The sequence below is a fragment of the Conger conger genome, chromosome 5, assembly GCF_963514075.1.
Source record: "Conger conger chromosome 5, fConCon1.1, whole genome shotgun sequence".
Taxonomy (NCBI): Eukaryota; Metazoa; Chordata; class Actinopteri; order Anguilliformes; family Congridae; genus Conger; species Conger conger.
Window position 1 is genome coordinate 39,050,040 of NC_083764.1, and position 13,065 is coordinate 39,063,104.

The following is a 13,065-nucleotide window of genomic DNA, read 5'->3' on the forward strand; positions in this document are numbered from 1 at the left end:
TGATTGCGGGCACATTCAGCCCTTGCCTGTTGTAACTCCACCATGCAATCTCTCTAGACTGGCCTCTCAGCTGTTTTTGTCTACTAAAAAAAAAAAAAAAGATCCCTACAATACCATGATCAATTGCACTCAAAGATCCCCCTCCTCCAACACACACACACACACACACACACACACACACACATACCTCACAAATATTTTATTTATTTATCTTACTTACTTTTGTTGCAATAGCTTCACTGAGCAAGGCTTCACACAATCAGTTTGTGACAGTAGTGCAATCAGTGCTTGTGCCATGCTCAGCTACATTCAATGTGAAATAGGCTTGGTTTCAAAAGCACAGTTTGTAGCGTTTATTAAAATTCAAACAGGCAGTGATTAGATTATGTAACTATGAGGCAAACCCTTATAAGGACAGTGTCTCACTCTCTCACAGGATGAGGGGAACACTTCGGTTGGTTGTGAATGACAATGCCAAAGTCAGGGCACAACTTTTATCTTCTGAAGGAACTCTACTCGTATTTATTTTTACATTTCACATTCTCAGTCATGACAAACATTACAGCATTTACACATGCTATGTGCTTAGACTGAGCATGCCCCTAATTTCCAGAACTTCAGTATGTGATACAAAGCAGGCAAAATGTTAGAGTGAGAGAATACTTCAGCCAAAGGGGAAAATCATTTTTCCTTTTTAGGTTAAATATGTTGAGTGTGCTTTTTGAGGCGTGAAAGGGGAAAGAAAGTAGATGAGGTGGAGCCAGTGATACGTGGTGCCAGTGAACCGGAAGGCCATGAGAAAAGAGGCTGGTAGTGAGGGAATCGAACCAACGTCTCATTAGCACGTTAGCCTGTGCCCATTGGTGAATCCAGCAGCTAACCTCATTCTGGAGAGAAAGCACAGCATGAGCTCTCTTATCATCTGACACAGCTTCTTCCCTTACATCCTGTAAAGTATGCCAGACTAATTGAGTTTTAATCTCTCATAGGCGTCCCCATTGATGGAATAATCATAAACTGAATTGAGTCTTACGTGTGTGTTTGTGTGTGTGTGAAAATGTATGTAGTGTATATTAGCTTATACCGTAAATGTACAAAAATGTATGTGTTCTGATTCAGTCGAAATGTTTTCTGAATTACAGCTTGAATTTTAATTGTATTGTATGTCAGATTTTCTTGTCTGTTTCTTGTCTTTGCCCAGAATTAAATATACATACATATTGTGCTCAGGCTAAAATGTTATGCAAATTCAAGATGCATTGTTAGTAAAATATCCAGCTGCATAAATTTATTAGAAAGAGAATTGTGTAAATCACTGTTTCTGCTAAACCGCAATAATATTAACTATGAAAAACACCAGAAATGTAATATAACCAAGCATCGGCATGCTTGGGGAAGCCAAAATCCCACACCCTTATCTATAAGGAACATATGGTCTCATGTTTGTTTTCCAGAATATTCTCAATCCCCATCAATTGACTGGGAATCAAAATGGAGGTCCATATTGTAAGTAAGGGAAATATTTTTTAAAATCATATTGAACATGCAAGAACGATCTTTATATTGCAGGGAATATCCCATGAAGTAAGGAATTAAAGAGATCCAAATGCCTCTAAACACTAGATATCCATATTGCTGCCTGGGAACATTTGTTCTATGTACACTGACACAAGCCAATGTCTGAAATCCAATCCTGGCCACCACTGAGAGGACTGCGTGGGAGTCCCATGGAACAGGGTATGATGTTGTACTGGCCAATGTGTCATGCAGGGAGGGAGGGTTTCATTTGGCATAAGCCACAATATGTGTATCTACAGTATGCATTATGGGGCGCTTTTAATGTCCTTGAAGAATTTTGTGAAAGCTCATCTGTATTTTCTATATAGCTAAAAAAAAAAACAGATAGGCACTGGTACATTGCTATTTTTATGTGGTGTGGCTTTTACATATGTAATAATCAAACATACTTCACAAAGGGATTCACATATCATAAAAAAATCCAATGATACCCATGTCCCTTTCTTTCCAGTGTGATTATTTTATTTTATATGTGGCCTATTGGACAATACAATGTTCCTACTAAAGTAAATAGTAAATACCGGAATACCGCCTTCCATATAGCGTGAGAGGAAGCAGGAAGTAGAGAGTCTTCCATTTTCGAGCGACTCACTTGTTACTCATGGGACTTTTGCTGTTTTCCAAGGAGTAAATATGCTTAATATGTTATTTCTGTACAAACTGATCGAAAGACAATTCATATGATTGTATGGAAGAACAAAATGTGATGTAATTTAATTGGTCTGATATTTGCAGAATTTATCTGCATGTGCTGAGTAACTCTTGAGAAATACTGTAGCTGAGTTAGGACAAAGATAGAATGTAAAGAGTTACCACTACAGTTTGTTATGCACTGATTACTTACTGATTTAGATACTGTTTTTGTTTTTTTCACTTTAAGATAGGTTAGTGAGCTACATTTTGAAGTGAGAATTTGCATGTATAGAAAATCTTTGTTAAATCAAATCCAAATTGAATACTCTAAATTTATGTAAGACTACTCTCCCATTTTGGAAGTAGTCAGGAAATAAAGATCCCTGAATATAGTTTGATGTCCTGTGAGCCTCTTGTTAAAAGCTTGGTGTTGTCAGCCTATGTTTCGTATTTAGGCACAGTTTGTCACAGGCTGACCTTTGCTTGTCAGCTGTTAGCCCTGTGGTCATCTGAAGCAAAAATGGCCTCCATAGTGGTGGCTGCTGCGATTCTGAATGAACTCACGTAATCAAATGCTATCATTTCACAACCTTGTCAGACTGCTGCCATCTTGCTATTGGGTAATACTGTAACTACAACACAATGGAATTGTATTTTTAAAAGCACATCAAAAGCATTTTCTCACCAGAAAGGTATTATGGGCAGCTTGCTTTGGCAGTCGTATGCATACTGTAGCTACCACCCTTATTTATTTAACCCTGTACATTTTTTCTTCTTCTGGAGAGCAGTATAAAGAATTGAAAGAATGTATAATGAAATTGACCATTATCACATCATTTGGTTTCAAGAGCAATATGAAGCAATATCAAGATTGAAAAACCGCATTGCATATGGCATGTGCATCATCTGAAAACACAGTACAAGGAATTTGCTTTTCAAAGACAAATCTGTACATTTATCAAGGACATACTCAACTAAACATCATAAGGGAGGGAAAGGACAAGATACTAATTTAGGCTTTTTCAGCTTGGCATGACTTGGCTTTTGCCTCTAAATCCTCTCACACTGAGCATCTTACATTCTTCTTCATTTCAGAACTTGGCCCTCTTCCCAGAATATCATATTTTACTGATTTAATATTCCAATATTCTTGCCCTCACCTTGCAGTTTGCATTTTAATGATTCTGCTTATCATGGCCTTAAAAGAGCCATTTGCTTCATTCCAATTTAGGACTTCTTTGTCCTCATTGATTTTCAGTTCACATTTACTGTGGTCAGTACCTTTGGGATAGCATGCATTCAAAAGTCATCTTTAAAAATCAATAGACTGGCCTCACCTGTTAATCAAAGCAGTTTGAAGGCTACCCTGGAAGTCCAAATCACATTCAAGATTAGTTCTATTCATTTGTTGTCTCCTACAAAAGCTCAGATCCATTCTTAAAATACAATCTAGGTTATACATTCTCCTAATCTAGTTATACATTGGTATTGAATTTTAATTCTACTACCACAGTGTTTGTGTTCTGTAAAGTTATTTGAGATCATGCCCTGGATTCGATAAAGGTTTGACCTAATTAATTTCATTTGAGCAAGAGTACTTTCTTTCCAACCTATCTGGTGAGTAAGTTGTTAATTGCTGAACTTGCGTAACCATATTTGTGAAGAAGATAATAAACACTTGACAGCAAGCAATGTAATGATAGATATTCATAGAATTCAGTCTGATGTCCATGGCATTTACGGTTGCCCCTATCCATTGGGATACTCCTAAACGTGCTTCATTGGTCCACCTAAAAAGCTCTGCTTGGGTTACGCATATGAAACAAATGTTTTATCTTTATGTATGAATCTACATGCTTAGGTTTCTTTGTTAATATTACGTTAGCATGGCAGAAAAACCTGTGGGTGTCACCATCATTCCTATACCTGTTGACCAAGGCCGTTTTGAGGTCATAAATACTGATCACATCTCACAACCAGATATAGGCAGCCCATTAAAACAGGTTTAAATTTACAACCTCTCACTATGGTCATGCCTTCTCTTAAATGATCGACACAAATCATTGTAATGAGGTGTTATAATGTAAAAGACTAACATAACTGAGGGGACACATTTTGCACATAATTGTGGCATTGTTAGTTCAACTGGACTTTTGACTGACTGTGCTACAATTGAGAGAAGATGGTTGAGATGGACATTTGTAGCAGGATGACACCATGTCTCAGATTCTTGGTGCTTTAATGGTACGGATGATGCTGATATGAAGTAGCAGACATGTATCTTCTTTCTTGGGCATGTTGTTACATCAACATGTTAAACCATCCGATTTTTTAGTTTACTGTTTTTTCTGGATTGGACTGGCTAATACAATAGAAGAAGAACATGTGGATATTGAGGTAAAATATATGTGTGACCTGGCATAACACCACTTGATTACGCCACCTTGGGAATTACGCCCAAAGAAATAGTTTAAGAATCGAGGATTGGTGATCAATCCCCACATGTTCAACTAAATGAACAAGCAGAGATGTGGATTCAGTAATAAAACAGAGTTTATTCGTTACAATCCTAAAAACACAGTAGAAAAACCCACAGGATCCCCAAAAAAGTTAGCCGGTTATTTATAGGCCCCCAGAAATTATTGATACGCACGTCATAATATACTGGAATGCACATTATCCTAGCCTATTCACTAGTTAGGGTGTTTTTAGTAATCCGTAACTTGTAACCTGTTACATATGCATCCACATTACCAAGAAAGATGACCAGGGAAAAATTTCTGCAAATCAGATGTTGGAAACAATATTGACAGAATTTTATCGGAATCCTACCCAGTGAACAGGGCAAATTTGGATGGTATCAATTTGCCTTTTATTCAAAGATGTAATGATATTCCTATAAAGTAAGTTCCTTGGATGCTTAAACAACCTGTTTCTACCTATTCCAACCAGTATTAGGACATAAAAGAACCCCTCCAAATGCTATCCAGGATGTTTTCACCTTCACTCCCACTTGCAGATGCCATTTTCTTCAAATTCCAAAATCCACATGAAATGGATGCAGCCAAATTTGTTAGCTAATGTGCTAACATTAGCGTTAGCAATCTGCTACCTAGCTAGCTCAAGTCTTTCTCTCAACTTCGAATGGTCTTCGAATTTCAATATAGCACTGCTTCACCTGTTGTCTTAGAGGAACCTCCTCTGGCGGATACTATATAAAATCAAACATTGTTTAAAAACATGTGCACAGAAAGTAAAAAGCCAAAATAAGCAACCAAAACTCAGTTGTCTGAAGTCATCTATGAGACAGAATTGGATTTGTGATGCTGTGTCTACTGTTGTTTCTCTAGCAACAAAAGTGTCCATCACAATCTCAGCTTCTCTCGTTCAAGGCGGGACATTTTGCTTGTGAGAGCAGTTCTCCTGGGATCTTATTATCTCATCCTGGAAAATATCTGAACTTTCACCTTTTTTGGCCCTTGTCTTCATTTGGAAAGACAGGTGAGTGGGTGGGGATTTGGGGTTGTTGAGGAGGTTGCTGAACTATAAAAATGTCAGAGCATTTTGTGGCATAGTCAGAGTAGGATATGTTTCCAGAAGCCAAGCCCTAGTAGTTTGGTCATAGTAAGAAATTGGCTGACATTTTGATGTTGTTTTGCTACAAAATGGCACATGATCACCGATTTACAAGGAATAAATAAGAGGAAACAATGAATTCACTGTTCCGTTAATTCCGGTACTGCTACGCACTTGACATAACAGTGAATTCACTCATGCATAACAATGTTCATGTGCCATTTTACAGTGAAACAACACCAAAACAACAGTCAGCAACATAGAGCAGCCTCAGACCTACTTGACAGTATAATGCCTACGTATTTTTAAATTATGTAAATTTGTTAATAGAATCAATAAAGGATGAAATCTTTTTTATCAGGTATTTGTCAGGTTTCCATTTTCTTGTGCTTCAGCCATACTCTCCAGCGTTATTTTCTGTCTGATTGCCTGTGGTTTGACCCGTTTCGTTGACTACTTCTGTTTTTTATTATAGGGTGCAGAAATTGACGCCATAATGCTGGACAAACATTATATCGCTAATAAGAAGTTACAAAAACACTGCATTATTAAACCACATACCCCTTATGCTGCGTTGCATCACATATGACGTCCTATGGATATGAATATTAATTAAAAGCCCAAGATACATGCCCACCATGTCCTTAGGTGCTCAACAGTTCATAATAATCTATTGGTGTTCATTATAATGTAATGTTTATAATTGAGTTTAAAAAATGAAAGATATATTAAGAAAACATTTTGTCTACTGGGGGAATATAACCCCAATTTGTTGTATTTTCTGGACAATAATAATTGCTGAGCTTTGAATCTCAATTAATGTCTATACCTGTCTTGTTGTCTACTTGCTCACACACTTCTTTACAATGTTTGTCATTTAAATATTATATATAATATTATCCAATACCATTTTGTCTGTTTTGTCTCTCACAAATTCATGGATTTTTAGTCTCTCCTCCTTTCTTTTCCCCTCTATTTCTTTGCCACTTCCACCTCCTTTATTTTCTATTGTTTATGCCGCCTGGAGTTCAGAAATGAGTCCTGGACGGATAATCTGTGATCTTCAGTATAGCAGAATAAAGAAGCTTCCCCCATGGAAGAAGGAATGTTTATGAATAACATGTAGCTACTTGTGCCAATACCTTACAGAAAATGGTTTGTGGTTTCACTGAAACAAACAGAACAAAGTGGTGCCTTCTGTTATTTACCATGCTTGCCCTCTGAAACTCAAGCTAGAGGTAATGGTTGTCGAGAAAATATCGCAAGGCTGCCCGGAATAAGCGATTGCATAATCCTCTTGCTCACCACTATAAATAGTTGTCCATAAGGGATACTATTGTTCTCCTCTTCCCAGCTTGCTCTGATGCATTATTATTCCACCAGCTGAGCTCATACTGGGCCCAGACGTACAGTACAGCAGCTCCTGTCAAGTCAAGGTTGTGTTCTATTAATCAGAGTGTGATGAAATCAGGAAACCAGCCTCCCACAAATCCCATGTAAACACCTGCCTTCTGAGGTCATCCTTTAATGCAAGAAACTTCATACACATTTTAATTACACAGCAAATATTTATAAAATAAATCTTTAAAAAAACAACCCTCCTGGGGCTTTGGGCTCACAAAGGTGTTCACCATAAGCCTTGGCTGGGTCCTGGGTCCCGTAGTGACAGCCTTGCTATATCATTAGCCGTCATTACCTGACATGTGTTCAAGACGACGAACATTCACACTACGTGAACTACGTATGCGGCAAACTGATATTGCTGAATGATTTTAATTGAACATTCAGTTTAATTTGCTACCAATGCATTTTCAGTACAAATGGATGTGACTTAGGTCTAACAATGCTACCTAGATTTTTTTTTTAAAGGCAATAACAAATATTACATTGAATAAAGTGCATTATTACAGCCAAATGATTTTCATCCTTTCTTCTCTTGGCATCATCCCGTAGGCAGACATTTTTGTTCGGTGCTCAGTACCTTTTCAAATTGTTAGCTAACATTAGCTAATGTTCGTTGTGGACAGAAAAAAGTTTTAATATGATGCCAAACGTTAGCTAACATTAGCTAATGTTCGTCATCGTGAACGGATGCTTGGGTTATCACTTAACACAATACCCCAACATGCCGCATCAAAATCAGAGGAGTCCTTCATTAACTCATTAATTCATTAAAAAGGTTCAAGGGACTAATGATGATTCAGTTTACTGAATCTAGTTGCTATGTTATGTGTCTCATCAGAGACACATAACATAGCAGTAGAAAGCGCACTCTGTCTCCTTCAAGCACATTGCCATCCCTATTGTCATAAAGGCTCTTATCACCATAACCCAATGCTGCTGACCTGGCCTTTGTCACTTCCAGCTGGACCACAGGTGATCTATTATAGCCATCCTATACTACCACTGACCTGGGGTCAATTTGTTATCGGCAGCATGAGTGCTGCCATTAATAGGCATGTTCTACCACTGCTGATCCGGAGTCCGTTATAGTCCGTTATTGGCAGCATAAGCGCTGCTACTCTAGCCATGTTCCACTACCACTGACCTGGGGTCAGTTTTTCACTGCCAGATTTTCACCGGAGCAACTACTGCCATCACCTACTATCTTACATATTTTATACAGTACATACACTATTTTATATAATATAAAAGATTGCAAAATCCTAACATTACAGTTTACATACGGTGAATGCAGTGAGGCATTCAACCAGAGTGTAACTCCCTGGCTTCCTTCTGCTCTACTTTCAGACAGCCACAGTGCTGGTCATTCATTTCACACACCTGGTACACTGAACAAGTGGCAAAAGACTATATTTTTAGCAGTCGTGAAAAGTGGGGACATAACAGCGACAGTACAGCTGGGGGGAGTGCGTAGGTTGTATTCTCTGTAACACAATATGAGGTTCAACACTGAGCGTGGCAAAAATAAACTTGGAAATGATTTCCTTTAGAAGGCACCCCTGCCCCCTCCAGTGTCAATATCATATTTACTGTACAATCTCAGTGAGGGGCTATACATATGACTTGTTTCATTACCTTTATACCCCAAAACAATATAATATCAGAGATGATTTCAATGAAGAGATAAATAGCTGGACATGACTTCACTTCACTCCTAAACATTTTGTACAGACATGCGTAGGCATTGTCGGCCTTTTTTTTTTTTCTTATTAGAAAAGGATTTTTGCAATGCCACCAGAATGGGATATCTACTTCTGATGCACAAGTTCTGATTTGGCAATATAAATGGAAATCAGTGTGTGCTCGGGCATGGCGTGAACAGCACTATCCCAGGGGCTTGGACAGATATCCAGTTTTCTAGTCAGAAGCATATTTTCGCTGAGCAGGAAGGAAATTCATGTGTTGTGTGCCTTGCCATTGTCTCCTAAAATGTTTGAAGGGATATTTTTTTTGTTTTGGATTCAAAATGATGCCCGATAAACAAACGCAGATATGCCAGGGTTTCACGCGGCCAACAGCATCAGTTTCCCACACCAAAAGTAATTATGTCCGTTACATTTATGTATTTCAAAAGAAAGCGCCTTTGTATTTCATTTCTGTTGCATAAATTGATCCTTAATAGATTATTGAATGTATCATGCACAGGCATGAGAGTCATCTTTCATTTCATGCCATTGTTGTCTACTGTAGCTCTGAGACGAGATCTCAGGAAAATGTCCTTCAGTCAATGGAAAACAGCCATTAGTTTATGGAATGCGTCCTTCAGACAATGGGCAATGTCGATTAGTCCATGGAACACATCCATCAGTTTAAAACGTTTAAAACGTCGCTAAGTCTATGCAAAACGTCCCTCGGTATATGGAAAATGTCAGTCTATATAAAAAGTCTGTCAGTCTATGAAAAATGTATGTCAGTCTATGGATAAAGTCCCTCAGTCTATGGAAAACTCCCTTCACTCTGAGGAAAACATCAATCAGTCTATACTAAGAAACAGTCTAGTCTAAACATAAACCATTAAAAATGGAAATGAATACAGGAATTGAAAGCTTAAAAAACAACAAAGAACAATAAATGGAATGTATGCATTTTCCCTGGTAGCGGAAAAATTTCACATCAAATTGGTAAAATGGGGCAGCAGTTGATGCCAAAAAACCATTGATTGGCTTTTGAATGGGCTATGATCATGTGCGCATTGCATGGAAAAGCCCCAAAATGAGCATATGCTGGGCTGGGCTGTAGACTTGGTCTCTGCCGGCGGGTGGCACAGGCGCAAATCAGACTAAGGTGACACTAAAATTGCAATGAGCTGCACCAAAATTGAAGTGCACGACTCAATCTTCACTGAGACGCTGCAAAGAGTGGCTCTCCGGAGCACGGTAAGTCACAACATTACGAAATGGCTCAAAATCCATGACACCAATGGCGCTTCACCAGTGCGACGGCTTGCAACACGCCACGCACTGGCCTGAAAATAGTGCCCATTGTGTGCGTACACTTCAAGTTATGTTATGCAAAACTGTTCCTCCAGGTTGTGTCATGTTATGTGATATTGTGATTGACGCGGTTTGCTTTTATTTGCCTATATACAAGTAAATCATGGTTATGATTGTTAAGCTTAGTCCCGTATATATACACAGAGGAATCAGAGGTGCAAAGACTGGAAAAGGTAGCTTCTGATTTCCATGACCCTTAATCTAGAGAGCAGAAGAATCCAATCCGCAGGTTAATTAAAAACAGAGAGACAGGAATACAGTAAAGTAACATTTAGAAAATACAGCCATTTTAAAATACAGCCATGATTAACAAGAGAACAAGAGAAAGAAGAAGAGAAAGACACAGAAGACAGACAAGGATGGGGGGGTTGGCGATCTTCACTCACAGGGCCGTCACTGGCGCTGTAATGGAAGATTAAGGCCCGTGCTTTTCGCCCTATTATCTTTGCAGTGTTCCCAGACAAGCTTTGCCTCTTTTCACGGTCTATAAATAGCTCTCTGCTGAGCACGCAGTTCGGCTCTCCTGCTGATTCTGCTGGGAATGAACAGGGCACGACGAGCACTCTCGCTTCCATTCACACAAACAAACAGGCTCTTCAGATGCCACACGAGCACCCTTACAGCTCGAACCAGCAGCACTGTTCAGTGCCCGCACATTTGAACATTATCTTCCGTTTGCAGTCAGCTTAGCGTACTTTACAAAAATGTCAAAAGTAACATCTTAACGTCCATTGATTTAAGAAAATTGTCTTTAATTGTTGAGTATAGGACAGGCACTTACTTTGCCCCCAGTTGAATGTGCACGATTAAACGTTGGCATTGTGCTGCATTTATGTTCCTCACAAGATGAATTTGTCCTTTAGCCTGATATCAAATTGAAAGAAAGCATGAGGCCAAATGTCGTGGCAAGTGTGGAAATCAGAATGTCATCTCAATGCTAATGTAACCTATCACACATGTACAGTTCGTACCATTGTTGTTTTTCCAGGTTTCTTCTTTCATTGAAGACCAGTGACTAAATGGACTGCATTTATATAGCGCTTTTATCCAAAGAGCATGATAATTGATGCCTGTTATTCACACACACACACACACTCACTGCAATAGGCTGCCATGCAAGGTACCAATCAGCTCGTTGGGAGCAACTGGGGATCAGATGTCTTGCTCAGGGACTCTAAGAGACAAGAAGGGTAGGGGATCAAACTGCCGACTGCCTCCTGAGCTAATGTTACCCCCAATGCTTTGTTTTGTCTGGCAGTTTCACGCATCCTGAATCCCTTTTTCCACATATTCCGTGTGTATTTGTTTGTTTACGTTTAGTCTTAACAGCAAATAGTCACATTCAATTGGATATTTTCCATTTCAATTTGGACGAAAACAGGTCATGCGACTTGTGACTTCTCAAAAAAACATGTGTCTCCCTATGCAGCTGTGTTGATCTACATCATCCTTTCAAGACAGCAATAAGAAAAATGTAGCTTGTCTAAGCACACAAATATGGTCTGGATTCTTGTAATATGACTGTGGGCAGTTGCCCAAAAAATGTCAGATTTGAACAAATCCAATTTGATAATTAAGGCCGGCTGTTGAAGTGGTGCCTCATTGTTCATGTCATGAGCAGACAAAATTTTACACTGATTTTTATTATTTGAACAAAATAAGAGTTGCTCATACCCTCTTTAATCTTCCAGTTCTCAAAACAATAGTGCTGCCTTGGTTACACCAGAGGAGAATTATTCCTTTTCAGCATTAAAATGTCACCTTGAGAGGTTCAACCTTTCTCTGTTAATTGGTAACATGCAAATACAGCTCAAATGAATTCCTTCTTACATGGTTGTGGTAATTATCACATGGAAATTCTCCTTAGAGGGATCCTATTACATTGTGCAAATGGAAATTACTTTGGAAATAACATTAATTTACACCACTTATTCCCCTGTGGCACATCATCGGCAACATGTTATTGCAGTTGATTGAGATAGAAATCTGAAATTGGATATGCAAATCTCAGTTAATGCACTGTAAATGTTAAGAGAACAAAATACTCTTTGTTTACAGACTTCCCATAAAGTGCTTTAAACTAAAAAATAATAGTTATTGACATAAGCTTTATTTTCAAACATGCAAAAAGTAGTGTGCTTTATTAATGGTTCAATAAAATCAACCATAGTCTTACATTTTTCAAAAAACAGGTTCCACAATTATTGACACCCCTGGATTTATACTTTGTGCAAAGATGACTTTTTGATGTGGTTAGAGAACACATTTGGAGGGATTTTTGGCCATTCCTCAATGCAGAACTTTTCTAGAGACTGAGATGGCCATTGCAGAACATGGTTGTTGTTTTTACTTAAAGGTACAATAGGCAATTTCTCCCTCCCCTTCCCTTCTCTCCCCGCGCTGACGTTGAAACACCATTAGCTATGGCAATTAGAACCAATTTTCTTGAGCTTGGATTAATTTAAGGACTATAAACACAGGCAGAGGGTCAGTCAACATGTCAGTAAGCCTTTTTCAATGATAGGAAGGATTTGTAACAATGGTCTTGTAACAATATTTTAACACACAATGGGGTGGCCTGTAGCGTAATGTTTAAGGTACCTGACTGGGACCCGCGAGGTCGGCGGTTCGATTCCCGGTGTGGCCACAATAAGATCCGCACAGCCATTGGGCCCTTGAGCAAGGCCCTTAACCCTGCATTGCTCCAGGGGGGATTGTCTCCTGCTTAGTCTAATCAACTGTATGTTGCTCTGGATAAGAGCTTTTGCCAAATGCCAATAATATAATATGTATATATGTAACAAAAATTTTACCTATTGCA